The sequence below is a fragment of the Oryx dammah genome, unplaced genomic scaffold (genome assembly GCF_014754425.2).
Source record: "Oryx dammah isolate SB20612 unplaced genomic scaffold, SCBI_Odam_1.1 HiC_scaffold_27, whole genome shotgun sequence".
NCBI classification, from domain to species: Eukaryota; Metazoa; Chordata; class Mammalia; order Artiodactyla; family Bovidae; genus Oryx; species Oryx dammah.
The window spans coordinates 104,167,675-104,182,971 of NW_024070211.1; the positions used below are offsets into that span (position 1 = coordinate 104,167,675).

Below are 15,297 nucleotides of genomic sequence, written 5' to 3' on the forward strand. Positions count from 1 at the left end.
CTCAACCACCGAGCCTATGTGCCTAGAGCCCAGCTTCTCAACAAGAAAAGCCACTGCAATGAGAAGCCTGTACCCTGCGACTAGCGAGTAGCCTTTACTCGCTGCAATTAGAGAAAGTCCACGCAGCAACAAAGACCCAGCACAGCCAAAAATAAATAACTAAAAAAAATTTTTAATAATAAAGATTACCAAGGAAGACCTTGTTGAGAAGGTAATGTTTAAACAAAGATCCAAAGGAAAAAGAAGGCATGAGCCAAGCAGCTATTGAAAGGAAGAACTAGAAGAGAATCCTTGAGGCAAAAACCAAGGCTGGCATGTTTGAAGTAGGGCAAGGAGGCTAAGGTAGCTAAAGCTGAGTGAGCAAAGGGGAGGGGAGTACCAGGAGGAGAGGTCAGGGAAGTAAAGGTGATGAGCTGGGGCAACTGGATAAAGCCATGCAGGTCAGAATAAGGATCTGGCTTTTCCTGAGTTAGATAAGAAGTCATTTTGAACAGGAATACTACAAGCTGACCCCCGTTTTCACCAGATGACACTAGATGCTGAGTGGAGAACTGATTTCACAAGGCTTAAGGGTAGAAGCCGGAAGCCCATCTAGGAGAATACTGCAATTAACAAGGGGAGAGATGGCGTGGCTTGGATGAGAGTGGAGCAGTAAAAAGACATGTAAGAAGCAAGCAGGATCTGGATGTGTTCTGAAGGCAGAGCCAATAGGATCTGCCGACAAACTGGATGTGGAGTGAAAGAGAGGGGGCAGTTAAGGAAGACACCAAGATTCTTTGCTTAAGCATTTAGAAGGACTGCCTCCATTAAAGAGCTAGGAAGACTGTAAGAGAAGCAGTTTGAGGGGAGATCCAGCAGTCACTCAGATATCGAGTGAGAAGTTGCACCTCTACTAATCTTTATTAGCCTTACTTGTGTCTACTTCTCATACAACCCCAGCTGATATTTTCAATCTTATGAAGCACAGGTTCACATTATTAAACATACTATGTGCTAAGCACTGTATCTGTATTCACTGCAACTACAGTGGGAGAAAATTGCAAGGTATTAGCAAGAGGTCTGCCTATTTGTTTTATTAACCTGTGTTTAACTATACTCATCACCTATCACTACCATTAAGAAAACAGCACATGATCTGCCCTGAAGATAAACTATGCAGAGGAAAAATGACAAAGATGCACATCCTTTACTTTTGACCTTCAAATTAGACTTTATCAATCTTTGACAAATATGATCATTGGGAGAATAATGGGCTTCCTTGATAGCTCAGTTGGTTAAGAATCCACCTGCAATGTAGGAGGCCCCAGTTTGACTCCTGGGTCGGGAAGATCCCCTGGAGAAGGGATAGGCTACCCACTTCGGTATTCTGAGGCTTTCCTTAGAGTTCAGCTGGTAAAGAATCTGCCCACAATGTGGGAGACCGGGGTTCGATCCCTGGGTTGGGAAGATCCCCTGAAGAAGGGAAAGGCTGCCCACTCCAGTATTCTGGCCTGGAGAATTCCATGGACTGTAGAGTCCATGGGGTCACAAAGAGTTGGACCTGACTGAGTGACTTTCATTTTCACTTTCAGGGAGAATAATGGCCAGCCGATCCTCCACTGTCCCATGCAGGGATGCACCCTCTGTCATCTGGGAAATTATCTTGGATTAAGGGGGTTAGTGGAGGAAAGGGTAGAGTGGAGACTGAGAGGGAAATGGAGAGTAAGTAGATGGCTTAGGTCCCAGCGACCCCATACTCTGCCCTTCCTGGAACTAGGACCCTTTCATGGTGAGGAGTGGATGGTGATAAAACCCCATGTAAGTTTACTGGTGGTGTGTGATTCAAACCAGAGAGAGCCTCGGGAGACTTAGAGCCTCAAGTAGAAGTCCTGCATCTAACATGGCAGAAAAGCAATTAGCTAAGTGCAACCTTGAGGAAGATGAGTCCATAAAATTCAAGAATGAGAAAAGAACACTGCGGAATCAAGTCCCCCAAAAGGAGTGGGAAAGGGCTAAGAGAAGACCATGAACTTAGTGGGCTTTATGGTACAGGCAATAAGCTTGAGAGTAACAAGAGTTTCTAGACCATGAAGAGAAAAGTTGGATACAGTTAGATAAATACTCTTCCTGGGACTTAAATGCCCCTCCAGACTATTTGAAGAGTGAAAGTAGGTCTTTCAACTAAGAGGATCTTAAACCTGTATGTAACTTATGTATATAACCTGAACTGATTATTTACCACAAAAAGACTAAGAATAATCCATAAAGCAAACCAATAACAAAAGATTAAACTGTCATTAAGAGGTCAAGAGACTCACTCAGAAATTAATTCAAGCTATAGAAATAAAGCAAGTTACATCTCTTCATGTATAAACCTGAGAAAACATAGCTGTATTTAATTATTATATAATTTATTCTGCATAAGTTGAATAAAGACTTCAGGTCTCGATCTCTGGAACCTGTAAACATTATCTTATATGGGAAAGGATTTGCAGATATCATTAACTGAAAGATCCCGAGAAAAGATTACCCAAGACTATACAAGTGGGCCTTATATCCAAAGACAAGTATCCTTTTAAGAGAGAGACAGAAGGAGATCTGACAGAGAAAGAAGAGGAAAGGACAACGTGACCCCAGAGGCACAGACTCAAGTGATGTGATGAGGCCACAAGCCAAACAATCATGGTAGCTACCAGAAGCTGAAAGAGGCAAGGAACAGCCTCCCCATAAAGCCTCTGGGAAGTGTGTGGCCCTGCCAACACCTTGATTTCAGCCTAGCGAAATTAATTTAAGACTTCTCACCTCTAGAACCTTTAAAGATTACATTTTTATTAGTTTAAGCCACCATCAAAGACAGAGGATGAGATGGCTGAATGGCATCACTGACTCAATACACATGAGTTTGAGCAAGCTCCGGGAGATGGTGAAGAACAGAGAAGCCTGGCATGCTGTACTCCATGCGGTCGTGAAGTGTTGGACACAACTGAGCAATTGAACAAAAACAAAGCCACCATGAATTTGTTACAGCAGCCTTAGGAAACTAAGAGGACAATCTATAAGGCCAAACTCGATTTCTATTTTACAGATAAGGAGTCTCCTGTTTAGAATAACAAAGGTCTCAGGATTTGAACAGCAGCCACATATCTGACCTCGAGTCTCTCCTCCTTCCTCTGCACAGCACTCTCTTGGCCTTCACTGCAGTTCCCGCTGGAAGGGCATCCCCTGTTTACAGCCTACTTGTTCTTTCTATATCAGCTCAAATCTCTCCTATGTTCGGCAGTCCTCAAGAGTCCATTGCCTCAAATTCTTTTATTTTGATATGTGTTCAATAACTATTTACTAATTAACTGAAAACAAACAACCACAGTTTGGGTATAAGGGAAATAATTTAACAGGCAATATTTCAAATTATCAATCTTAACCTCACATAAAAGTAAAGTAAATTATTTGAATTTGGATTCTCTTCAAAAAAGAAAATAAAACAAAAAAGAGTGGAAAAACCAAGCTGCATTTGAACAGCTATGACAAACATGTCACACACACACAAAAACTAGTGTAATATGGGTAGTCACCAAAAAAGCAACAGTCTGGCTGGGGTTTTGTTGGTTACACACATATGAAGCCCAACATACCAATCCAGAATGGAAAATTAAGGGATATACTATTTGCAGAAAAATTCATAGAATGATAATACCAAATGCCAATTACTAACATCAGGAAAATAGCCTGGTAATCTTAAGCAGAAAAAATGTCTTCAAATCAAGTGGGCAAAAACTAGAGTATGTGGGAAAGCAAAAATATACTTCTGGTACTATTCTACTGAAAATTCAGAAAACATAAAAAGCAAACAAAGGCCAGAGTATCAAATGCAGCCACAGGTTTTTACCTCTTATACTCTTCTGGTAATGGAGACAAAACTTACTTATTATAGAATCTTTTAAAAATGATATTAAATAATTTGCTTACATTTACACATCACAGTCCCCATTTAGATGTGCCATTATATATACCATCTCCCAAACAGTGCTCATTATGTTAAAGGACAAATGCTATAATAACGCAAAGAACCCTAAAAGGTCTAAGTGATTATCAGCTAACCACATCTTACAGAAAATTTGTGTTTTTTAAAAATGCAGAAATCAAAGTAATTACAGATCTTAATAGAGAGAAGTTCAAGAGGATACAAGATGCCTAGATGGATTACTTTGAGAGGAAAAGAAAAACACTTAAAGGGGAGGTGAAAAGTGGCTGAAGACCAGCTTTGTTTTGCCAAGGCCTATTCATAAAGTAAGACATCATCACCAACACTCAAGAAAGGGAAAACAAAACAAAAGGCTTCTCTAGATGGCTTCCAATAAACTTTCTGTTGACTCTTCTTCTGTAGTCCCATTACAAAGCCAAGCAGACTTTAACTAACTGAGCAATCCTAGTAAATAACTTATATTGTTTAAATAGCAAAAGAGATGTATTAATTCTATCTTAGAGGCTCTTTGCTGTAAATGTTTGAAAACACAATATTACGAGCTATCATCCAGGAGGAACTCAGATACTTGTTGAGTTATCATTTGAGAAATGGCTCCAGGTAAAGTCTACATAAATTCAATGTGATTTTTTAAAAAACCTTACTTTTAAAACTTCATAAATTCATCTAAAATATTATATTAAGATATATTATTAAAACTTCACAGGGACGTCCCTGGTGGTCCAGTGTCAGACTCCATGCTTCCACTGCAGAGGCCATGGGTTCCATCCCTGGTCAGGAACCAAGAGGCTGCAACCGGCGCTGCATGGCAGAAAAAAAAAATGCCACAAAACCTTCACAGACACAAGTCGATTTAAAACACTTTCTGAAGAATTTTTCAGGCATTGTAAAATGAATTTGTTATAATGATAAAATTCTGCTCTTATGTAGGTAGAAAAATAGGAGAGAAGCCATCTTAAGTCACTTCAAACAGCAACCAAAAGGAGGGGAAAAAAGCCTCCAGAAAGAATGAAAAAAAAAAAGCTATCTTCAAAACAAAAGCTTCATATCACTAAGTTTTATTTTTGCTTCTGATAAATCAGTGATGTCTTATGGTAATAGACTGAACTATTACTGAATAGTGATAACTACACATAATTCTGTTTTCTATTTAATTTTCAGAAAATTTTTCTTTAGGAAAAAAAGGGAAGAAAGAAGTTCCTTCTGAAACTGTTTATTTAACTTCAAAGTCTTTTTAAAAAACCTCAATCCTCCCAGAATGGAAAGTGTTCACCTGTGACCTTCTGCCTGGACTTCTTCACTGAATCTACTGAAAGTATAGCACGAGGATCAAATAGAAACCGAAGTCCCTACTCTTCTCATCACTAGATAAGAGAAGAAACAAAAGTGGCTTTTAGCTCTAATTCACCAGAAAACAATTCTTTGTATACCTTTGTTACAGGAAACTCCAGGAGACAAAAGGTCCTTGTACTTCTCTGTGCCAGCTAGAAACTACATACATTTTGTCAATCTTATTTTCAGATAAAAATGAACAGCATCTGAGCAAGCAAAACAGTAACTGGAGAAGCAAACAATAAAGCAAGGCTCAATTTCTAAAAGGTTCCTTAACCTAAGAAAACTACCTAATACCAATAAGATCCCCCAGAAAATTGTTACTGCCAGATTCAGCTTCCCAAGAGCAATAATAGGAAAATCTTGATGCTTAAGGTGATGAGTATAAGGGTCTCGCGGATCATTCCTCAACAAAGCATAACAGCCCTCATATTAACTCAGATTCATGATCACAACTTGTATTATTCATAGAAAGCCTTATTTTCCCCCCCAAAGTCTGCATATATATTATCTCAAGCTGACTGCAAATACTTGAAGAGTTTAGAAACAGCTTCCACAAATTCTAAGTTATCCAATGCATCCTTTAAGGATGCAGAGTAAATTTCCACCTGGGCATGGCATGGCATGTGATTTCTCTAGCTCCTTTTTCAAATCTCTTCCTTCTATGCACTTTGTAATCTATCCTTTGAACTGCTTGTTTAGTACAGCTTAGTTCAAAAGCCATTTATTTGTTTTAGACTCTAGGTTACAAAGATGCACATATACACAGTTCCAAAATTGATGGAATTATAGATTAGATTTAATAATACAATCCCTATTAAGACAGTTGCAGAAAATGTTACAGCAGCATAGAAGATTGGCACTTGATCCAACTTGAAACTTCAGGAAATTGTCTCAATCAAGTCTTTAAAAAAACCTCTTAACAAGTTTTAAAAATTGTGTTTATTTTTTTCCAGATTACTAAAATAATGTATTTCCATTACAGAAAATTTGAAAACAGACAACTCACAATCACAATCTATCTTTGAAACTGTCAATTAGGAATAAAAAATTAACATTACATTATATTCCCTTCTTTTTCTTTGGGACAATGTGGGTTTACATGTATAGATTTTTCACATTTAGAAAACAATGTATATATAGATTTATAAACATATATACAGCATTTCCTAAATGCCGCAAAAAGTATACACTTTTTTCAAATCACCGTTACAGTCTCACATTTGTCCATACTAGTCTTCAACGGAAAAACTGCAAAAACATGATTAAAAGCTATATAACATCATATTCTATAACTGTACTATAATTTATAACATTTCTCTATTATTATAGTATTAGGCTTTTTTTTTTCATTAATTGATACTGTAATCCTGCTTGAAACAGCCTTAAATCTGTTTCTTATCCAAATTTGCTTGCCTCCTGCACCCACCTATCTGGTACTCGTGGGAGAGTCGCCTGCCAGAACACAATTCACCTCTATCACTCCTAATCAGTTTTCATTCCAATCCCAAAGAAAGGCAATGCCAAAGAATATTCAAACTACCACACAACTGCACTCATCTCACACGCTAGCAAAGTAATGATCAAAATTCTCCAAGCCAGGCTTCAACAGTATGTGAATTATGAACTTCCACATGTTCAAGCTGGATTTAGAAAAGGCAGAGGAACCAGAGATCAAATTGCCAACACCTGCTGGATCACTGAAAAAGCAAGAGAGTTCCAGAAAAACATCTGCTTTTGCTTTATTGACTATGCCAAAGCCTTGCTTGTGTGTATCATAAACAAACTGTGGAAAATTCTTAAAGAGATGGGAATACCAGACCACCTGACCTGCCTCCTGAGAAATCTGTATGCAAGTCAAGAAGCAACAGTTAGAACTGGACATGGAACAACAAACTGGTTCCAAATCAGGAAAGGGGTACGTCAAGGCTTTATATGGTCATCCTGCTTATTTAACTTACATGCAGAGTACATCATACAAAATGCCGGGCTGGATGAAGCACAAACTGGAATCAAGATTGCCTGGAGAAATAACAATAACCTCAGGTACGCAGATGATACCACCCTTATGGCAGAAAGCAAAGAAGAACTAACGAAAGTGAAAGAAGAGAGTGAAAAAATTGGCTTAAAACTCAACATGCAGAAAACTAAGATCATGGCATCTGGTCCCATCACTTCATGGCAAACAGGTGGGGAAACAATGGAAACAGTGACAGACTTTATTTTCTAGGGCTCCAAAATCACTGCAGATGGTGACTGCAGGTATGACTTGCTCCTTGGAATAAAAACTATGACCAACCTAGACAGCATATTAAAAAGCAGAGACATGACTTTACCAACAAAGGTTCATCTAGTCAAAGCTATGGGTTTTCCAGTAATCATGCATGAATGTGAGAGTTGGATTTTAAAGAAAGCTGAGCATCGAAGAATTGATGCTTTTGAACTGTGGTGTTGGAGAAGACTCTTGAGAGTACCTTGGACGGCAAGGAGATCCAACCAGTCCATCCTAAAGGAAATCAGTCCTGAATATTCATTGGAAGGACTGATGCTGAAGCTGAAACTACAATACTTTAGCCACCTGATGTGAAGATTCATTGGAAAAGACCTTGGTGTTTGGAAAGATTGAAGGCAGGAGGAGAAGGGGACATCATAGGATGAGATGGTTGGATGGCATCACCGATGTGATGGACATGAGTTTGAGTAGGCTCCAGAAGTTGGTGATGGACAGGGAGGCCTGGCGTGCTGCAGCCCATGGGGTTGCAAAGAGTCAAACAAAACTGAGTGACTGAACTGACTGACTCCTCCTGCTTCCTGCATCACTCTGTTTTGGGGGCTGCAGGAGGTCTGTAATTTATTAAAAGATGTATGAGAAAAACTGGTGCCAGCAAGTAGGCTGATTGTCTCAAAAGAGCTTCTGAGCAGCCGAAGTCTGCACCTAGGCATATGGCAGAGGCAGGTGTGTGTCCCTACCTGCTGTCAAATGGAAAGGGTGACTCCACTTTATAAGGAAGAGTGTGGGATGCCTCCAACTGCTTTCCCCTCTTTCCTCTCTCTGGACTATGGCACCAGGTTAGCTGTCAGTCAGCCTGGACAGCTGAGGGGTTTCATCTTTGTTTTTATAGGAATTTTTAGGAAACGGCTCAGAGAAGGCAATGGCGCCCCGCTCCAGTACTCTTGCCTGGAAAATCCCATGGATGGAGGAGCCTGGTGGGCTGCAGTCCATGGGGTCGCGAAGAGTCGGACTTGACTGAGCAGTTACCATTTGAAAGTGCCATTCACTCAGTCGTCTCTTTGCGACCCCAGGGACTGTAGCCTGCCAGGTTCCTCCGTCCTTGGGATTTCCCAGGCAAGAATACTGGAGTGGGTTGCAATATCCTTCTCCAGGGGATCTTCCCGACCCAGGGATGGAACCCCATCTCTTACCTCTCCTGCACTGGCAGGTGGGTTCTTTACCACTAGCACTATGGGAGAGTTATTATACAGTTATACTTTATTGTCAATTTCAACTACCATTCCAAGGAAGCCTCGGAAGATGCAGAGCAGTTGGCCAGGTAGAGATGGGTGAGAAAGGACTTCCTGAGAATCTTAGCAGCATGAGTAAGGAGACCGAGGAGTAGAAATGCAGGCGACTACAGGCAGTCGTCTAGTGTATAGACTCAGAGGAGGGAAAAAGACACAAGGCTGGACACAGGAAGGGTGGTCAGGTCGCACATACTACAAGCCCTGCAAAGGACCTTGGGCCCAAACACAAGGTGAATCATGCCTGCGCTCAGATGGATAACTCTGGTATGATCAGAGGCAAGAGGAAAGACCAGCTGTAAGAAGAAAGGAATTCCTGAGAAGAGAGGTGATGAGACTTGAACCCAGGCTATTAGAACACGGAAAAGGAAAAATCAGCTGGACCACGAGAGGCAGATTTGGTTAGGAGCACTCTCTGCTGCTTTAACATTCCATCTCCTGTCTTAGTGTGCTACCAGAACCATGCTGCCTTAACCCTTGGGTCAGGGTCTTAGGAGAGACGCATGCACATGTGTCCTAAAAGCTTCAGAATTATTTCTGCTGGTGATGAGGGTGGTCACAACTCTGACGGGTTCCAAACAGCACAGAAAGTACAAATATACATTAGTATCAGTGTCAAACATCCACACGTGTGCTTCTTTTGCAAAAAAAAAAAAATGGAGTAGCTTCAAAGCAGGCTGTTGGGAAGGGTTCCCTCCCCACTGCTGTGTACTGCTTCAGTCTTAAACAGACCTCATGGGTAGAGCTGTACACATGAAAGTGGTCTCATTAAAAGTCTCCAGTCATTCATTTTGCTTATGAAAGCCACCCTACAGTGATATTCAGAATAGAAATCTCAGCTTTCCCCAGCAATGACTCTAAAACACAATTAATGCCACTTCCCGAGGCGTCTATAGCTATGTGCTTGAGGTATTGTGTTAATTGCTGCTGCTTCATACCAGGAATCAGAATGGGAGCAAAGCAAACATGGATCCTATTAAGTTCCAGAAGACTTAAAACCGAAGTTTCTTTTTCCCCCACTCTCCTCTTACACAATGATTCTAAAAGCAGGGGACTCCATCTGGGGAACTGCAGTGACATCCAGTGGCTGTGAAGTAAAACACACCAGTTACAAAATGGTTTGTTTTATAATTAGAGAAGGCGGAGTATTTGTTGATTTCCTGATATTCGAAATCCAATGTCAATAAAGCTGTGCATACATCTAGAAATTCATAATAACACAACCCCAAATCAGGCAAATCAGGGATCTGTAACAAAAGCAGGATGTTGGGCTGCCCTCCATGATTTACTCTGCCTGGGAAAATTCTCGGCAGTATATATTAACAGTTATGGACAGAGGTAATGAAATAATGATACTGCAGTCAAAGCTCCAAATGTCATATCACCATTCAAGACATGTATAAATTCAAGAACAAGTCATTTCCAAAACGATCCCCTTGCTCAGCCAAAATAAATAACTGGCTCTGCAATAAAGTGGACCAGGCTGGATCAGTTAGATTCCAGTAATTTCAGTACTACCTGGCTGAAGGGTTATACGAAAATGTTCTTGAGGTTTCAAAATTTCAATCTGTATTTATAGCATGTATGAGAGACGGAGATGGAGAGTGAGAGAGAGAAACCAACTATAGATTCCCCCCAAAATTTGCCTGATCTAATGGGGTGAAGAAAAAACTTGCTTCCATGGAAAACATGTACGCTTGAGAATCTGACAGGTATATAGATTTGTGCAAGGTTTAACTCTAGGTCAGGTATTTTATCACCAATTCTTTGTATTCTTATATGTAAAATAGAGATGAAATTAATGTACCTTGCAGGGTTGCTATGAAGCTAAATACTGAGTGTCTATCAAGATGAAAGTGAAGCCTCTAAGTAGGGGCCCTGCACACACAAGATGCACACTGATAGTAGCTATCACACATATACATTCATATTAAAATAAGAAGTTTTCTTTGCCACACCAGCCATCACTCTGAAAATAGACTTTGGATTCAATCCGTGCATGTGTGGTCAGTTGCTTCAGTCATCTCCAGCTTTTTGTGATCGTTTGAACTGTTGCCCGCTAGGCTCCTCTGTCCGTAGGATTTCCCAGGCAAGAATACCGAAGTAGGTTGCCATGCCCTCCCCAGGGGATCTTCCCAACCCAGGGACTGAACCCACATCTCCTGTATCTCCAGCACTGCGGGCAGATTATTTACTGCTGAGCCACCAGAGAAGTCCTTTGGATTCAATAACCCTACCATAGTTTTAATGTCACGTGCTCCTCCTCCTGACCTCAGTAATCTGCGGTGTGCTTAAATGGATCAGAAACAATAGTAGCACATCTATTAACAACATAGCATGTCTCTGAAACTTTCCTAAACTTATTTGGGACATTAAAGTCAACTGGAGTGCAGAAAACTCCCAGCTGTCATGATCTCATAAGTCAAAATGTTCTTGCCTACAAGGTTTCAGGATCTCACAACACTAAGCCTCATATGTGTGCAGACCATGACGTGAAGATGGTACAATGTGACGTGCATCACTAGCAGAAATGAGATATAGGCAAGGACCAAGCCAGGAAACCACAGACAATTTGATGTAAACGCAAAATGAATTTGCTTAGCCTCCAAATGGTTAAAACTTGCATTTGGGTCTTCTCAGTAGTAGACTTTAAGTCAGATCCTACCACTTTCTGACGTAAAAACCTCCAGTTACTTTTTGCCTTACTCACTGTAAAGGTTCAGTCCCCTCCATGGCCTGAGGGCCCCATAGAAGCTCCATGTAGTCCCTTTCCACTGCCTTCCCGACTCCCTAAGTGCCCACCTCTCGGCCGCTTCCTGAACACAAGCAGGTTGCCAAGTCCAGGCCTTCCCTGTTTATGTTCCCTTCTTCCTGAACAATCTTCTTCCATTTAAGTGAAAGAGCTGCCCCTATCTGCTTCGATCTCCACCCAAACATCACACTGTCAGGGAGGCCTTCCCTGATTTCCCTGCCAGCCCTAGACTCCCTACCCCATTCTCTGCCTTCATTTTCCCCCCAGTGCTAATCATTACTTAAGAGATTACACATTTTAATCACGTGTCTCTTGTCTTTCTCTTCCCATCAGAATGCAAGTTCATCGGGGCATTGCTTTTTGTCTATTGTGTTCCTACTGTACCCCCAGGATCCATATACAAAACAGGCTTGTGCAAATCAGTCAATCGACATTTGTTAAGCTATTGGAAGAAAGCAATCAGGAAAGGCAGACAAGGCAGAGGGAGTTCCTAGTTTTTGCGGAATCTGCGAAGTGAAAAAAAAAAAAAGAAAATACTCAGGATTCTTTTTTTTAATGTACACATATATATAGAAAGGTAGTTTACACAAATGAACACAAGGCGAGAGATAATGTCAAAACAGAGAAACTAAAGAAACATTTCAGTGTTGTTAAATTGTGGATAGCATTGCTTACTTCTTGACATCTTTATTTCTAAGTTATTGGCAGTGAGCCTAATTATTTTTGTACTAAAAATATTTTTAAAAAATAATAGACTATCCCTTCACCTTTAGAATTCTATGCATTGGAAACCCAGGATTTCTATCAGAGAGAGGCCAACAATGTCCCATGAACAACATGCGGAGCTCACTAGCTGGTCACCAAAGTTTCAGCAAATGGTTTGTCCTTTGGTTCTTTAAGTCAACAGGATGCAAAGATTTACAGTTCAATATATGAGTGCCTCACTCTATTGACAAAGGACATTGTCATCTGCACAGCATATTTAAGGCGGAAACACTCCATCCTACTTGTTTTCATTTTAACATGCAAATAGCAAAAATGTTGCTTAATACCACTCTTAGGCTGAAAAGATATTGCAAGAGTATTTATAAGTTACATACTCACAAATACAATTCAAAAACACACTGGTTTTATTCTTCATGCTGAGAAAGACCACAGCACCATAAAAGTTGTTTTTGTCACACTGTTAGATAAAGAAGTGGAAGAAATAAAAAGGAAAAAACTGTTCCTCAGGAGTTTATTTGGATAGTCGTTAACTATTATCATCTAACATCTCAGTGTATCCTTACAGAAATAAAGCAGTAGATTTTTTTTTAAAGGAAGGGAAGGTGGTAAATCTAATACACATTAGTAATCCAATAGCATTAATGTCTGCAATTTTTCTACTGTATAAAGATATTATCTGAGTAAAAGCAAAGAGGAAAAAAAAAAAGAACACAATAAAGCTTTGGAACTCAATTTCTTTCCCATAAGCTTCGGCCTAATGCTTGGTTAATGAAACCATGAAACAATATTCTCACATCTTTGATTTTATTTCAGCAGTTTCCAGAAAATACAGTAATGGAGAAATATATTTCTATTCAGTGCCTAAAAGTTTAAATTTAGTATGTAGCTCAAATTAATTCTCAATGTTCCATTTTAAGCTTCTACATTAAAAGACTTGCACAAATCTTTTTATTCCTCATATAACCTGCAGTGGTCTCCATGAACACTACTGCTTGATTTACAGAGTAGATTTTATTACTGAACTTCAAGCTCTTTGTTAGGGATAAATCATAGTGACTGTAACTGCAAAAGATGTTTAATGATTTTTAAAGTCTCTCAAAGAGAAAAAGTTAAGAGTATAAAACACTTTTATTAGATATTATGTTAATTAAGAGCTACTTTGCTAAAAGCCATAAGTAAACAAAATAGTTTGGAATTATGGCACGTGCCTTTCTAGAGTCACCACCACATTCTAAGAGGTTAATGATCATAAATAGAAGTTCAATTAGTTACAAATGGCAAGGAAGAAAATATACATTGGGTTTTTTCTGGCCTATGAAGGTGAGACAGCAAGTCACATGGATCAGTATAGCGTACCTGCAAGATTCGAGTTTTCCTGGCAGGTATAGGCTCGGTTGTGGAGATCAGCTGACATGTTATGGCCCATTACTCTCAAACAGAGGGTGGAAGGGTGGGCTGGGGTTCAGAATCCCTGTGGGGACTATCCAAGCTTCTTTTCTACAGGTTTCCCTCTGTCCTCGCCCAAGGTCTTGACACATCTTAGGACAGCAATCTTCAAACAGGAAGTACTACAGACACTTTCTGAATTATTTAGGGAATGCAAGGGACTTTAAATGAACCAATCACTTTCCAGAATTTTTTGAAGATGGATCCTCCTAGGAAGATAACTTTTCTGCCAACATCATCTCCATTGTACTTCATAGGACAAAGGCAAACTTCTCATCCAAACTGAACCTTGCTTTGGTACACTGCTCTCGGGCATAAACATGTTTGCTACACTGCTGCTGCTGCTGCTAAGTCGCTTCAGTCGTGTCCGACTCTGTGCGACCCCATAGATGGCAGCCCACCAGGCTCCCCCATCCCTGGGATTCTCCAGGCAAGAACACTGGAGTGGGTTGCCATTTCCTTCTCCAATGCATGAAAGTGAAAAGTGAAAGTAAAGTCGCTCAGTGCTCTGGGGCATAAACATGTTTCCTTTGTTCTATGTATCAAACAAAGGAAAATGTTTATAATACTAGTAGCTAGGAGAAGTGCTCTAGTGCTCTTGCCTGGAAAATCCCATGGATGGAGGAGCCTGGAAGGCTGCAGTCTATGGGGTTGCTAAGAGTCAGAAACGACTGAGCGACTTCACTTTCACTTTTCACTGGGTAATTCACTGATTACCCAGCAGATTTACCCAGGGTAATCTCTTTACTTCAAGATCCTTAAATCAATTATATGTGCAAAGCTTTGTTTTTTATCATGTAAGGTAAACATTCACAGGTTCCAGGGATTAAGATATGGGTATCTATCTATCATTTAGCCTACCACCAACTCCTTTGCATTATATATCAAACAACTTAGTAGTAAATCATCAAAATTATTTTAAATAGTCAGTGACAGCACAGTTTGTTCCTTCAATTTGTTTAAAGAACTGAGAATTTTATACCTAGCTATGAGAGTTGTTCACTTTCCTGCATAGCTGTTGCAACAGCTACCCAGAATTACCCTGGGTAATCAGCTGCATAAACCCTAAACGCTACTGTTCTTATAAGACAGTGACAGTGGGAGAGTACACATGGAAAGAAGAGAGCAGGGTGTGACTGTGGAGGCAGAGAGCAGAGCGATGCAGCCCTAAGCCAAGGCATGCCAGCAGCCACAAGAAGCTAGACGAGACAAGAGATGAATCCTCTTCATGAACCTCCAGAAGAGGTTCATCCCTGAAGATACTTTGAATCTAACCCACTGATACTGATTTCAGACTTCAGGCCTCCAGAATGGTCAGGGAATAAACTTCGGTTGTTTTAAGCCACCAAGTTTATGCTAATTTGTCACAGTAGCCAAGGGAAACTAATACAAAACTCTAAGAATCAAATGGCACTGTCCTAACAAACTCCTTCCTTTCTCATCTACCTATTGTGGGAACATGTTTTTTAACAGCAATATCTGTAAAAATAAGAAAAGGGAGACAAAATTGTTGTTGAATTCTGTCCTATTCTAGCAGGAGAATGGAAATAGTTTATAAGTT

General features: G+C 40.1%; 1 protein-coding gene across 2 annotated transcripts in view; it reads right to left on the reverse strand.

Annotated features, from left to right (window-relative positions):
* The window catches only part of GRB14 (growth factor receptor bound protein 14), a 125,853-nt gene that overhangs the window by 32,425 nt on the left and 78,131 nt on the right, over positions 1–15,297 (reverse strand). The gene's annotated exons all lie outside the window — the stretch shown is intronic.